General features: G+C 43.0%; 1 long non-coding RNA gene and 1 pseudogene across 1 annotated transcript in view; both read right to left on the bottom strand.

Moving 5' to 3' along the window:
• LOC106993347 (uncharacterized) overlaps window positions 1-13,737 on the bottom strand; it is a 71,779-nt gene that overhangs the window by 12,785 nt on the left and 45,257 nt on the right. The gene's annotated exons all lie outside the window — the stretch shown is intronic.
• On the bottom strand, window positions 8,780-10,086 carry LOC712730 (V-type proton ATPase subunit E 1 pseudogene; annotated as a pseudogene).

Genomic DNA, 13,737 nt, shown 5'->3' on the forward strand with positions numbered 1-13,737 from the left:
TATCCATGCTGTTCTCAAGCCATGCTGCTGCACTTGTCTTTTTACCATCAAAATAGGGCAGGGACTACCAAGAGGCACCCAAGTGGGCCAGCTGGCTGCCAAGCATATCCCCCATGTCTCCATTTTCTAACAGTTGTATTATCAGGATCAACAATCAGGATCCTGATTGTCAAATCAGGATCAACTCTACAGCCACTATGATCATGCCTCTTCTTGCCTGCTGGCCTCTGCACGCAGGAACCCACAGTTCCTAGGCAACAACCATAACCCATTCCCCTGCTGGATACATTTCCCCATTGGGAATCAGAGCCTCTAAAGCAGCAGAGCCTAGAGTTGTAGGGGCAGAAATCACAAATTTCCCATGTAGATTACTGGGAATGATGGTGAACAGGGCCATACCTGCTTTCTCTCTTTGGTTCTGAACCCTTATGTTTTACCTTTTGGGAACAGAACACCAGGTTGTTGGTTTAAAGTGTATACTGCATGCTAGAAGATGGCACCTCCTCCTCTCTAGGAATTACTTCCATGTTTGTGCTTCAGCTGTGCATCTACCAGCTGATTCTATCACTGTGTTAGGCTGGCAGTTTCTAGGTGGTCTGCTGTAATGTGACCAGTGGATACAATAGTCATATGCCCACTTTACACCTCTTTTGCTGAGAAGTGGTTCCTGGTATGACATGATAGGATTCCATACCTGTTGCTCAGACACTCTGTAAGCCCTTGGATAGTAGTGATGGTTGAGGTCCAGGAGGTGGAAAAATTCATTATGAACAAAGTTTTCTGCAGGGCTGGTAGTGGGAAAGGTGAGACAACGTTTTAGAACTTCTGAAACCTATTGTGGAGGCTTCTAGGCTATTGGATAATGACTAGAACTTGGGGAGGGAAAGGTATTTAAAGATCTAAAGCTTATACAGGCCCTGCCTCTGTGGCGAACTGAGTGCCTGGCTTGGAGAGTGACTGGCAGAGGGAAAAAACGGGCTGCCTGGTTGGGACAGAGAACTTCCTAGTTAATTTGGAGTAATTTAAACAGGCATTCGCTTAGGGTATCTACATTTTGTTGTGTCAGGAAACCTGTACAAATAATCTGTACAAGTGGCCAGCCAATTCTTGAGCTGTGAAACTGCAAATGGAATTCGAAATTCCAGACAGCAGTCTAGCACTGATGGGGAAAGGTCTCCCTCTTGTGGAAATTTTAGGGATTACTGGAAAGCTGGTAATCTATACATTTAAGAGCCGAAATCCGGAAGAAATTTTCTCTTGTCAGGCAATTCCAACGCAGTGTATGTAGAACCCCCAATAGTAGGGGCTGCAATTTATTTGTTTATATTTATTTATTTATTTATTTATTTATTTATTTATTTATCGAGATGGAGTCTCACTCTGTCGCCCAGGCTGGAGTGCAGTGGTGCAATCTCAGCTCACTGCAAGCTCCGCCTCCTGGGTTCACACCATTCTCCTGCCTCAGCCTCCGGAGTAGCTGGGATTACAGGCGTCCACCACCACGCCTGGCTAATTTTTTGTATTCTTAGTAGAGACAGAGTTTCACTGTGTTAGCCAGGTTTGTCTCAAACTCCTGACCTCAGGTGATCCACCTGCCTCAGCCTCCCAAAGTGCTGGGATTACAGGCATGAGACACCACGCCCAGCCAAGGGGCTGCAATTTAAACTCAAGCTATCTGGATTAGAATCCTTGTTCTGCCACTTATTAGTTGTGTGACCTGGACAAAGCACATCAGTTTTTGAGTTTCAATTTCTTTCTGTGTGACATGGAGATAAGAGATAATATAAGGTTGTGAAGATACAATGAGATAGTACTTAGATCAACAGATAAGACAGAAGAAGACTTTTAGTACCTGAGGCAAACTTTTAAAGTTGCATCTTATATTTCATCACCAACTATACAGTATCTACAGCCTTACACTTAGTAGATGCTTTATCTGTACTGACTATCATTGATTTAATGAGGTCTAGCTGATAACTTCCCCAGTCTTCCATGCCTTGTCCACACTGTCTATTGTCAGGAGAGAGGAAATCTATGGTTACAGTGAGGTGGAGGCCGAAGGAAAAGTTAAATTTTAAAAAACTGCCCCTCACCACCCTGCCCTGTGGAAGATGTAGGGAGTATTTACTTAATGACAATAACTTAGCTCTATCTAGAGTCAGGGAATCATCCATTTATTCCCATCCACCCCTGCCAACACACACACTGTTCTGTGTCAGGCTCAGACCAAGAAGCTGGGGATATACCTGTTAGTAGGAAAGGCCCTGCCCTACAGGAGACTCCAGCTCAGGAGAGGATAGGGGCAAGAATAACATACTTGCCTCCCCCCATCAGCCAGCATGAGGAAGCAGCACAGAAGCTGTCCCCTGCAGACCTCCTGTCAACAGTCACATGAACACCCAATGTCACCAGTGTTGACAGATGATCTTCCAGTCATTCCTGGGAGAAGGCTCTCCATCGCAGCTGCCTACATCTTACATAGGATGAAGGTCACCTCTCTGTGTCCTGAGATCTTGCCACACTCCAATCACACTGTCTCATGTGGAAATTCATTTAAAATGACTCAGGATACTTGTAAGCTCCACTGAAGCCATCAGATCTTTGACACACAGGAAGGGGAGTGTAATGTGGAAGGAAATGTCTCAGCCCCGTTCTTGGGTAGGCTGAACAAGGGGGAAATCTAGTCCTGAAAACTAGACAGTTATACATTTTATTTTACCCCATCTCTATTCTGTGAAGAAGCTAATCCTTGGGGGGATATTTTTCAGCTTCCAAATAGAAATTAAACTAGGAAACCAATATATGTGGTTGTGCATGCACATTTGTGTGCACATGAGTGCATGGGTGGTGTGATGGATGGGCACCCCCCCCAATGCAATAGCTCTCTGACTTCATCAATGCATCCAATCTATCCTCCTTTTCTCTCTGTTTACCCACCTGCTCCTGGCTTTCTGCCATTTAAAATAATACTTTGTAATCTAACATTATGGTAATTCCTTCGCAGATACGCTCAGCTCCTGCGTTCCCCTCTCCTCTGTCATTTTCATCTGGCTGAACTTCAATCTCAAATGATCCCAATCACTTTTATTTTCTTCTTCTGAACCAGAATAGCTGAAATTGTTACAGTAAATTCTATAGCTAGAAAAAGTGATATAATGATAAATTCATGATCCCCAGACTCACATGGTTCCTCAGTGCTGCCTGGTAATTTTTCCATGTTTCTCTAGTCAGCTTGCTCTTTTTCTACAATAACTTTTTCATAACTTTGTAGATCTTTTCATATTCTCTGCATCCTCTGCCCTCACACCACCCACTTTCACTTATTGATTTTGCCTTCTATTTTAGAGATAATTTAGAAGCCATCCAGACAGACATTCCCTTGTCTTTGTTACAACAGATTAAAACCCTGCTTGCATCTGTAGCCATCCTCTCCCTTTCCCCTTCTCTTATATCCTAATATTTTACAGATGATGAAATACAGGTGCAGAGAAGTTATATAGCTTGCCTAAGATCACACAGCTGGCAAGTAGTCGAGCCCAGGTCCCAGTTGATGAAACATCCCTCTTACAAAGGGCTGATACATTTATATCCTTCTATCTCTCAGGGATCTGATTATCTTAGTTATTCCCCCTCTCCTAGTTGAATTTTTTTTTTTTTGAGATGGAGTCTCGCTCTGTCACCCGGGCTGGATGGAGTACAGTGCCACAATCTCAGCTCACTGCAACCTCCACCTCTCAGGCTCAAGCGATTCTCTTGCCTCAGCCTTCTGAGAAGCTGGGACTACAGGTGCGCATCACTACACCTGGCTGATTTTTGTATTTTTAGTACAGACGGGGGTTTCACCATGTTGGTCAAGCTGGTCTCAAACTCCTGACCTCAGGTGATCCACCTGCCTCGACCTCCCAAAGTGCTGAGACTGTAGGCGTGAGCCACCTCGCCTGGCCCTCTCCTAGTTAATATTAGGTCATCAGTGACAAAAAACTGAAAATAACAGCAGCTTTAAAGGAGGTCAACATTTATTCCTCCCTCACATAGACACAGCCCATGCAGGACTTGCATGACAACACTGTGATCAGCAGGAAACCAGGCTGCTTTGATCTTGCCCACCATCCCCAAAATGTGGCTTCCACCATCCCCAAAATGTGGCTTCCATCTTGTGGCTCATGCTCCAGCCATCATATCTACACTCTTGCCAGCAGGAAAAAGAGAGCCCTTTCCTTTAAGGACACTTCCTAGAAGTTGCACAAGACATTTCTGCCTTTATTTCCATGGCTAGAACTTGGACACATTATTCTACTGCAAGGGAAGTGAAGAAATGTCATTTTTGTTCTAGGAGGTAATTTACTCTGCTGAAATTCACAGACTCTACTACCATAGAAGATGAGAGAATGGCTATTAGAGGACAAAGACAGTCTTAGCCACACTGTTTCTGACATTTTCAACCTCTCTTGCTCAATTTGAAAATCCCATCAAGATTCTATCATTAAAAGTCAAAATGAGGCAAATCAACACAAAACAAATGCAAGCTTCTTACTAGACCTAACCCAATATCCTTCACTACCAGTGTTTCTCTGCTCTGTTTAACAGAGAGTATCTTGAAAGAATGTCCTGCACATGCTATACCCATTTCCTTGCATTTTGACCACCACCAATCTATTAAAATGGCTAAGGCACCTTATGACTTCCACACAAATATATCTAAGGGGCCCTTTTCAGTCTCTTTCTTCTCGATCTGTCAGCAGAATGGGATGCATTTGATTGTTCTCATCATCTTTGACACTTTCTTCTCTTGGTTTCTCCGACATCTCAGTCTTAGTTTTCAGATTGTTAAAGCAAACTAAATATGGCCTGAGAAAGATTCCATACTTCTATATTTGAATCATCATTGACAAATCGTAACATAGCTTAATAGGCACACAAGATTGAAAACCTAATTTAAGACTATGCATCTGTAATGATAGCTGAGTCTTGGCCAATCCCAGCAGTCATACTTCAACCACTCATAGACTGCTGAGTGTTCAAACTGTGTTCAAATAAGGCAAAGGCCAACCTGTAACCTATCCAGCTGTTTCTGTACCTCATTTCCGATTTTTGTATATTACTTTACTTTTTTTTGTCTATAAATTTGTTCTGACCACGAGGAACCCCTAGAGTCTCTCTGAATCTGCTTGATTCTAGAGGCTGCCTGATTCATGAATCATTCATTGCTCAATTACACTCTTTTAAATTTAATTTGGCTGAAGTTTTTCTTTCAACAACATAAATTTGTCACTAATAAGAGTTTTAATTTTTTTCCAGTTTGATTTTCTGTCTTTTGCATTTTGCTTATGGTAGGTTTTGTAATGTGGATTTTTTTTTTTTTTTTTATACTTTAAGTTCTAGGGTACATGTGCATAACGTGCAGGTTTGTTACATATGTATACTTGTGCCATGTTGGTGTGCTGCACCCATCAACTCGTCAGCACCCATCAACTCGTCATTTACATCAGGTATAACTCCCAGTGCAATCCCTCTCCCCTCCCCCCTTCCCATGATAGGCCCGGGTGTGTGATGTTCCCCTTCCTGAGTCCAAGTGATCTCATTGTTCAGTTCCCACCTATGAGTGAGAACATGTGGTGTTTGGTTTTCTGTTCTTGTGATAGTTTGCTGAGAATGATGGTTTCCAGCTGCATCCATGACCCTACAAAGGACACAAACTCATCCTTTTTGATGGCTGCATAGTATTCCATGGTGTATATGTGCCACATTTTCTTCATCCAGTCTGTCACTGATGGACATTTGGGTTGATTCCAAGTCTTTGCTATTGTGAATAGTGCCGCAATAAACATACATGTGCATGTGTCTTTAAAGCAGCATGATTTATAATCCTTTGGGTATATACCCAGTAATGGGATGGCTGGGTCATATGGTACTTCTAGTTCTAGAACCTTGAGGAATCGCCATACTGTTTTCCATAATGCTTGAACTAGTTTACAATCCCACCAACAGTGTAAAAGTGTTCCTATTTCTCCACATCCTCTCCAGCACCTGTTGTTTCCTGACTTTTTAATGATTGCCATTCTAACTGGTGTGAGATGGTATCTCATTGTGGTTTTGATTTGCATTTCTCTGATGGCCAGTGATGATGAACATTTTTTCACGTGTCTGTTGGCTGTATGAATGTCCTCTTTTGAGAAATGTCTGCTCATATCCTTTGCCCACTTTTTGATGGGGTTGTTTGTTTTTTTCTTGTAAATTTGTTTGAGTTCTTTGTAGGTTCTGGATATTAGCCCTTTGTCTGATGAGTAGATTGCAAAAATTTTCTCCCATTCTGTAGGTTGCCTATTCACTTTGATGGTAGTTTCTTTTGCTGTGCAGAAGCTCTTTAGTTTAATTAGATCCCATTTGTCAATTTTGGCTTTTGTTGCCGTTGCTTTTGGTGTTTTAGACTTGAAGTCCTTGCCCATTCCTATGTCCTGAATGGTATTACCTAGATTTTCTTCTAGGGTTTTTATGGTATTAGGTCTAACATTTAAGTCTCTAGTCCATCTTGAATTAATTTTCGTATAAGGAGTAAGGAAAGGATCCAGTTTCAGCTTCCTACTTATGGCTAGCCAATTTTCCCAGCACCATTTATTAAATAGGGAATCCTTTCCCCATTTCTTGTTTTTCTCAGGTTTATCAAAGATCAGATGGCTGTAGATGTGTGGTATTATTTCTGAGGACTCTGTTCTGTTCCATTGGTCTATATCTCTGTTTTGGTACCAGTACCATGCTGTTTTGGTTACTGTAGCCTTGTAGTATAGTTTGAAGTCAGGTAGCGTGATGCCTCCAGCTTTGTTCTTTTGACTTAGGATTGTCTTGGAGATGTGGGCTCTTTTTTGGTTCCATATGAACTTTAAAGCAGTTTTTTCCAATTCTGTGAAGAAACTCATTGCTAGCTTGATGGGGATGGCATTGAATCTATGTATATTTAGAAAACCCCATTGTCTCAGCCCAAAATCTCCTTAAGCTGATAAGAAACTTCAGCAAAGTCTCAGGATACAAAATTAATGTGCAAAAATCACAAGCATTCTTATACACCAGTAACAGAAAAACAGAGAGCCAAACCATGAATGAACTTCCATTCACAATTGCTTCAAAGAGAATAAAATACCTAGGATCCAACTTACAAGGGATGTAAAGGACCTCTTCAAGGAGAACTACAAACCACTGCTCAGTGAAATAAAAGAGGACATAAACAAATGGAAGAACATACCATGCTCATGGATAGGAAGAATCAATATCGTGAAAATGGCCATATTGTCCAAGGTAATTTATAGATTCAATGTGGAATTTTTATTTTATATTGTCAAAATCCTGACTTTTCCTTTTATGGGTTATGTGTTGTGTCATACCTAGAAAGACCTTCTATGCTCCAAGAGAAAAATCCTGTGCTTTCTTCTTCTACTTCATTTATTTATTTATTTATTTTTTTGAGACAGGGTCTCACTCTGTCACCCAGGCTGGAGTGCAGTGGCATGAACTCGGCTCACTGTAACCTCTGGCTCCCAGGTTCAAGTGATTCTCTTGTCTCAGCCTCCCAAGTAGCTGGGACTACGGGCATGGGTTACCATGTCCTACTAATTTTTGTATTTTTAGTAGAGACAGGGTTTTGCCATGTTGCCAGGCTGGTCTTGAATGCCTAAGCTCAGGCAGTTCGCCCATGTCGGCCTCCCAAAGTGCTAGGATTACGGGCATGAGCCACAGTGTCCAGCCAACTGTGCTTTCTTCTGAAGAAGAAAAAAAATAGAAATTGTGGCTCACATGGATCTTCATTCAGACTTGACGTGTCCCACTGGGAAGCTCTGCTGGCCCCAGCTGGTTCCAAGCATCATTTCTTAGAAAATGTTGCAGATGTCACTCCAGAGCAGGGATCTGCTCAGAGGTGGGGCTGGGCAGAAACCCTGTTTGAAAGGTCTAAGGGCCACACTGGAATGTAGGATTCACTTTTTTTTTTTCTTTTTTTTGAGACAGAGTTATGCTCTTGTTGCCCAGGCTAGAGTGCAATGGCAGGATCTCAGCTCACCACAACATCTGCCTCCCGGGTTCAAGGGATTCTCCTGCCTCAGCCTCCCAAGTAGCTGGGATTACAGGCATGCACCACTGTGCCAGGCTAATTTTGTATTTTTAGTAGAGATGGGGTTTCTCCATGTTGGTCAGGCTGGTCTCGAACTCCCAACCTCAGGTGATCCACCCACCTCGGCCTCCCAAAGTGCTGGGATTACAGGCATAAGCCACCTTGCCTGGCCAGGGATTCACTTTTTTTAAAAAAAAACTTTAAATTATTATTATTGTTTTTTGAGACAGGGTCTGACTCTCTGTTGCCCAAGCTGGAGTGCAGTGGCACCATCTTGGCTCACTGCAACCTCCACCTCCTAGGCTCAAGCCATCCTCCCATCTCAACCTCCCGAGTAGCTGGGATTACAGGCATGTGCCACCATGCCCAGATAATTTTTTTTTTTTTTTTAAATAGAAAGAGGGCTTCACCATGTTGCCCAGGCTGGTCTTGAATTCTGAGTTCAAATGATCTGCCTGCCTTGGCCTCCTAAGGTGCTGGGATTACAGGTGTGAGCTACCACACCCAGCTGCGATTCACTTTTGACCAAGAGAAAAAACTTAAGACGAATCCAGTTGTCCATAAAGTGACAAGGAATATCTGCTGCACATTTGAGGATCTTCTGATCAACTTAATACAGAATCTGGCATCTTTACATCTCCTTAGGGCCAGATGACCATAGCCACTCCCAGCCTCAGATACTTTTTTTTTTTTTTCCATGTAACTCTTTTAATAAATAAAGCATATTCATGGCTTAGATTTTAAATCACATTTACAGATGAGGGAAAACTTCTAGGCCTAAACAGGTAACAGTAAAGTGACTACTGCTGGAAGGAGTGGTGCGCCACACGCACCTTAAGCCTCAACAGTGGGGACTGCAGGGCCAAACACCAAACACATCACCTCTAGGCCAGACGGAGAGTGGAGACCCAGGAAGCCCATGCAACCACCATCTGCCCCTTCCCCTAGTGCTGGAGAACCAACTGGACACTGTGTTACTTTCAGATGAACTGGAGGTGGGTCCTGATCATATTACATGAAGCTTTCCACCACTGTGAACAATTAGGCAAGGCATGAGTGACAAGAGGGGCATCACTGATAACTACAGAGCAATACTGGGGCAGTAAAGAGGAAGCTACAGAGACATTCGTGTTTCTTCAAATATCAGAAGCTTCCACATCATAGCAGGAGAGCTGAGGATGAGCTCCACCTCCTGAAGGCTTAGTCCAAAAACTTCCTGTTGGCATTTGCACCAAACAAGGCTCCCCGGACTTCTGGCATCATCTGCTGGGCTATGAGATCCAGCCGGCTTTCCAGGGTGTTGGAAACCTTTATTTTACGATCCCCATTATAGATCTCAACTCCACCAGCTATGTCTTCAGGCAGGTAGGACTCCTGGTCAATTTGGACATCAACATCGTTTTTGGTGGCAATTTTGTACATAGGGATTGCCTTCTGCACTGCAGCCTTTACCAGAGGGAAATTTTGTTTCCTGCAATGAACAATTGTTCGGGGCTCCAGCAACTGGTACAAACCCTGGAGAACCAGTCCATCCAGCAGCGCTTGGTACCTGGTTGTGTCTTTTACCACCTTGCTGAGTCTCTGTTTTGCTTCATTTAGTAGGTCTGTGATAAGGTCATCTCTCGCTCTGAGGACTTTGAGTCTCGCTTAATTCATCAAATTGGACATCTGAATTTTCTTCTGCTGCTCAATCTGTTTCTCTTTCTTCTCATAATATTCCATAATCTTTAGTCTTTGGGTTTGCACAAGCCAACCTTTCTCTATGTTGAACTCTTCTTCTGCCTTTGCATCTATTTCTTCTGCTTTCTCATTGGCTTCTTGTTCAATGAAAGCCATCATATGCTTTATCTGCTTTTGCACGTCAGCATCGCTGAGAGTCATGGCGAGAGCAATGCTAGGTCGGTGAGCAGCAGGCTCGAGTTTACGTTTAAAGGGTGAGGGGAGATGAATGGGCAAAGGGAAGCCCTGTGCAGATCTCGGTTTCCTTTCTCAGATACTTTTAATATATTGATGAATTTCAGATTTATATTTTCATTTCATGCCTCTCTTCTGAGCTCAGACATCTCTAACTTAGCTATGTCCAAGGAACTTTCGATCTTTCATTCTGATTTTGACACTGCTCCAGTCTTTCCTAACTAGGGATAGGTGCCTTGGCATACCAGACACTTCGAGTCATTACATTTTTTAAAAAAAATTTTTTTAAATTCTTTTTTTTCTTTAAACCATTTTTTCTTTTCTTTTCTTTTTTTTTTTTTTTTTGTTAGGTAGGGTCTTGCTGTCTTTCCCAGACTGGTCTCAAACTCCTGGGCACAAGGGATCCTCCTGCCTCAGCCTCCTGAGTAGCTAGGACTACAGGCACACACCACTGCACCCAGCTCTTGGAGTCATCTTTGATACTTCATCTCCCTTTACCCCTACATTTTATTAATTATCAAGTCAAGTCTGTTTCTTCTCTAAAACCTATCCTAAATCTTACCTCTGATCACCTCTGTAGCTATTGTCTTAGCCTAAGTTACTACCATCTCTATCTTAGATTTCTACAAGTTATCCTAACTGGTTTCCCCTGCTTTCACCATTGCCCCCAACCCCACAGTCGATTTCCCATAGCCCACTCTTCTCTTTTGAAATTGTATATCAGATTGCTTCATTCCCCTGATGAAAATTAATTAATTAATTCTACAAATTAGTATAGAGATCTACAGTGCTCCAGGCACTGTTCCAGGTATTGAGGGATACATTAGTGATGGGGATACATCAACGTTTTGAAACTAAGTATTCAAAAATCCCTGCTGTCATAGAGTTTACAAAACAGCAAACAGTGCCATGAAGGAAAATTAACAATGAAAGGGGTTGGGGAGAGCTGGGGTGGGTGTGCAATTTGAAGCAGGGTGATTATGGGATGTCTCATTAAGAAGACTATATTTGGGTGGCCAGGTGCGGTAGCTCACACCTGTAATCCCAGCACTTTGAGAGGCTGAGGCCGGTGGATCACAAGGTCAGGAGTTCAAGACCAGCCTGGCCAAGATGGTGAAGCCCCGTCTCTACTAAAAATACAAAAAATTACCCGGGTGTGGTGGTGGGTGCTTGTAATCCCAGCTACTTGGGAGCTTGAGGCAGAGGACTTCTTGAACCCAGGAGGCGGAGGTTGCAGTGAGCCGAGATCATGCCACTGTACTCCAGTCTAGGTGACAGAGTGAGACTCCATCTAAAAAAAAGGAAAAGAAGACTATATTTGGGCAAAGATTTGAAGGAGATGAGAAAGTAAGCTTTGTGGATATCTGAGAGAAAATATTCCAGACAGAAGGAACAACATGTGCAAGGTGTTGTGGTGGGAGCACATCTGGGCAGTGCTGAGGAAGAGCAAGGAAATGACAGTGGCCGGAGTGGAGTGGGGAATGGAAGGAGTAGTAAGAACTGAAGTCAGGCAGTCAACGAGAGACTGAAGTCAGGCAGTCAATGAGAAGGCCATTGCTGGGACTGATCTGAAGGCCTTGAGCAGAGAGGTGGCCCTGCCTACCGCACCAACCCCAGCTCCTCTGGTTCCTGCCCTGGTACACGGAATGCATGCTTATTGCTGTTTGAACACACTCAAATATTTCCCTTTTATGGCCTTCACACTTGCTCTTCCCTCTCCCTGGAATTCTCTTCCTCCCAGATCTTTATCCCATGCCTCACCCCTTCACATTATTTATGCTTCTGCTCAATGGATCTTTTCTGACCACAGATTTGAAAATAGCACCCTACCTCCCTTCTGTGTTGATTAGGGTCCTACTAGGAAAACAGGAACTACACTGTGCATTTTCATAAGATAAAGTTTAATACAAAGAACTGGCTACATGGGTGATTGAAAAGGCAGAGACTCCAACCAGGAGAGTGAGGCGACCCAGAGACTAGTAACCAAGACAAGTTGCGACCACCCCTAGGTTGGAGGGACAGAGAAGAGATTTTTTTCCAGGAACAAGGTCACTGTGTAGAAGTGACCTATTCAGCAATGGAGGCTTAAATGAGATGCAGTCACAGTGGAGGCAGAGGACAAGGTGGTGAAAAATCCTGGCAGGCTGCTTGATTCTGACTGCCAATCTCCTACCAGTTGCTCTGAATGGTTAAAGTCCACCAGCTAACAGGAGCCTGGGAAATGCAGCCTGCAGAGATCAGCTCCCCAACAATTCAGAGCCAAGCAGGACGAGCTCTGGAAGCAGACCTGAGGAGCAGGACCTCACCCTGTCCTTACCCAGTTTTATTTTTCTTTAGGTCACTTATCCCTACTCCTATTCCATTCTATTTTGTTCTACTGTAATATGCTCTGTTTAGTTCTTTTCTGTTCTAGTGTTTCTATTCTACTCTCTTCTATTCTATTTTACTGTTTCTATTCATTTGTTCTCTTCTCTTCTATTTTTTACTTGTTTGCTGTCTGTCTCTTCCACTAGGAATGAACTGCACAAAAGTAGAGACTGTTCACCAGTGTAACCCAAGTAGCTAGAACAGTGGTTGGAATATTACAGGTGCCAAATAATTATTTGTTGAGTGAATTAATGAATAAATTTGCTTGCTGTTAAGATTCAAGAGGGCAGGAAATATATATACTGTGTTCATTATGATACACCCAGTGTCTACCACAGTACCTGGTCGGCATGTGTATTAGTTTCCTAGAGCTGTTGTAAAAAATTACCACAAACTTCGTGGCATAAGGCAACATAAATTTATTCTCGTAGTTCTGGAGATCAGAGGTTTGAAATTAAGATGTCAGCAGGGCCACACTCCCTCTGAAGGCTTCAAGGGAGAATCTGCTCTTTCTGCTTCTGATAGTTCCAGGTATTCCTTGGCTTATGGCTGCATCACTGCAATCTCTGCCTCTGTCTTCAGTGGCCTTCTCTTGCGTGTGTTTCTTATAAGGACATTTGCCTTTGGATTTAAGGCCCATCGGATAATCAAGGACCCTGAGATCCTTAACTTGATTACATCTTCAAAATTCTGTTTTCCAAATAAGGTCACATTCACGGGTTCTGGGACGTGGGCATAACTTTTGGGGCGGGAGAAGCAACTATTTAACCTGCTACAGAACTTAAGAAATGCTTGCTGGCTGACTGGCTAGACTGACTAGTTTCCCTGGGTCTACTTTTGCCCCTGCCCAATCCATCTTCCACAATGCCACTAACCTGACCTTTCTAATTAGAAAAAGGCTTCTTTTCTTTTTCGTTTTCTTCTTTTTTTTAAATCATAACTTCCTACTTGGAAGTTTGAAAAAACTTCTGTGTTTTTCCATCCTAGGGGGAAAAAATTCATACTTCTTAGCTCAGCTACAAGATCTTCCATCTGTTGTTCTCTGCGTCCCTATTCAAGTCTCTCTTCTCCCACTCTCCCCACTTTTCACTTTGTGCTCCAACCACATGGGTGACCAGGGTCCTCTGTACGTTTGTGAAGTATATGCAGTTTCTTCTTTCTCAAATAATTTCCTATCCTTTGACTGTTTGGCAAACGCCTATTCATCCTTCAAGTCTCAACCAAAATGTCTCTTCTATGCTGCCATCCCTGCACACTGACCCCACACCCCTATCTAGAATCCTAATATGTAGATGCTCATTTGATATTTGTTTGAATAAGTAAATGAGCCCAAATGGGATGGGGGCTGAGAAGGGTAG

This window comes from Macaca mulatta, chromosome 14, assembly GCF_049350105.2.
Source record: "Macaca mulatta isolate MMU2019108-1 chromosome 14, T2T-MMU8v2.0, whole genome shotgun sequence".
Classification (NCBI taxonomy): domain Eukaryota; kingdom Metazoa; phylum Chordata; class Mammalia; order Primates; family Cercopithecidae; genus Macaca; species Macaca mulatta.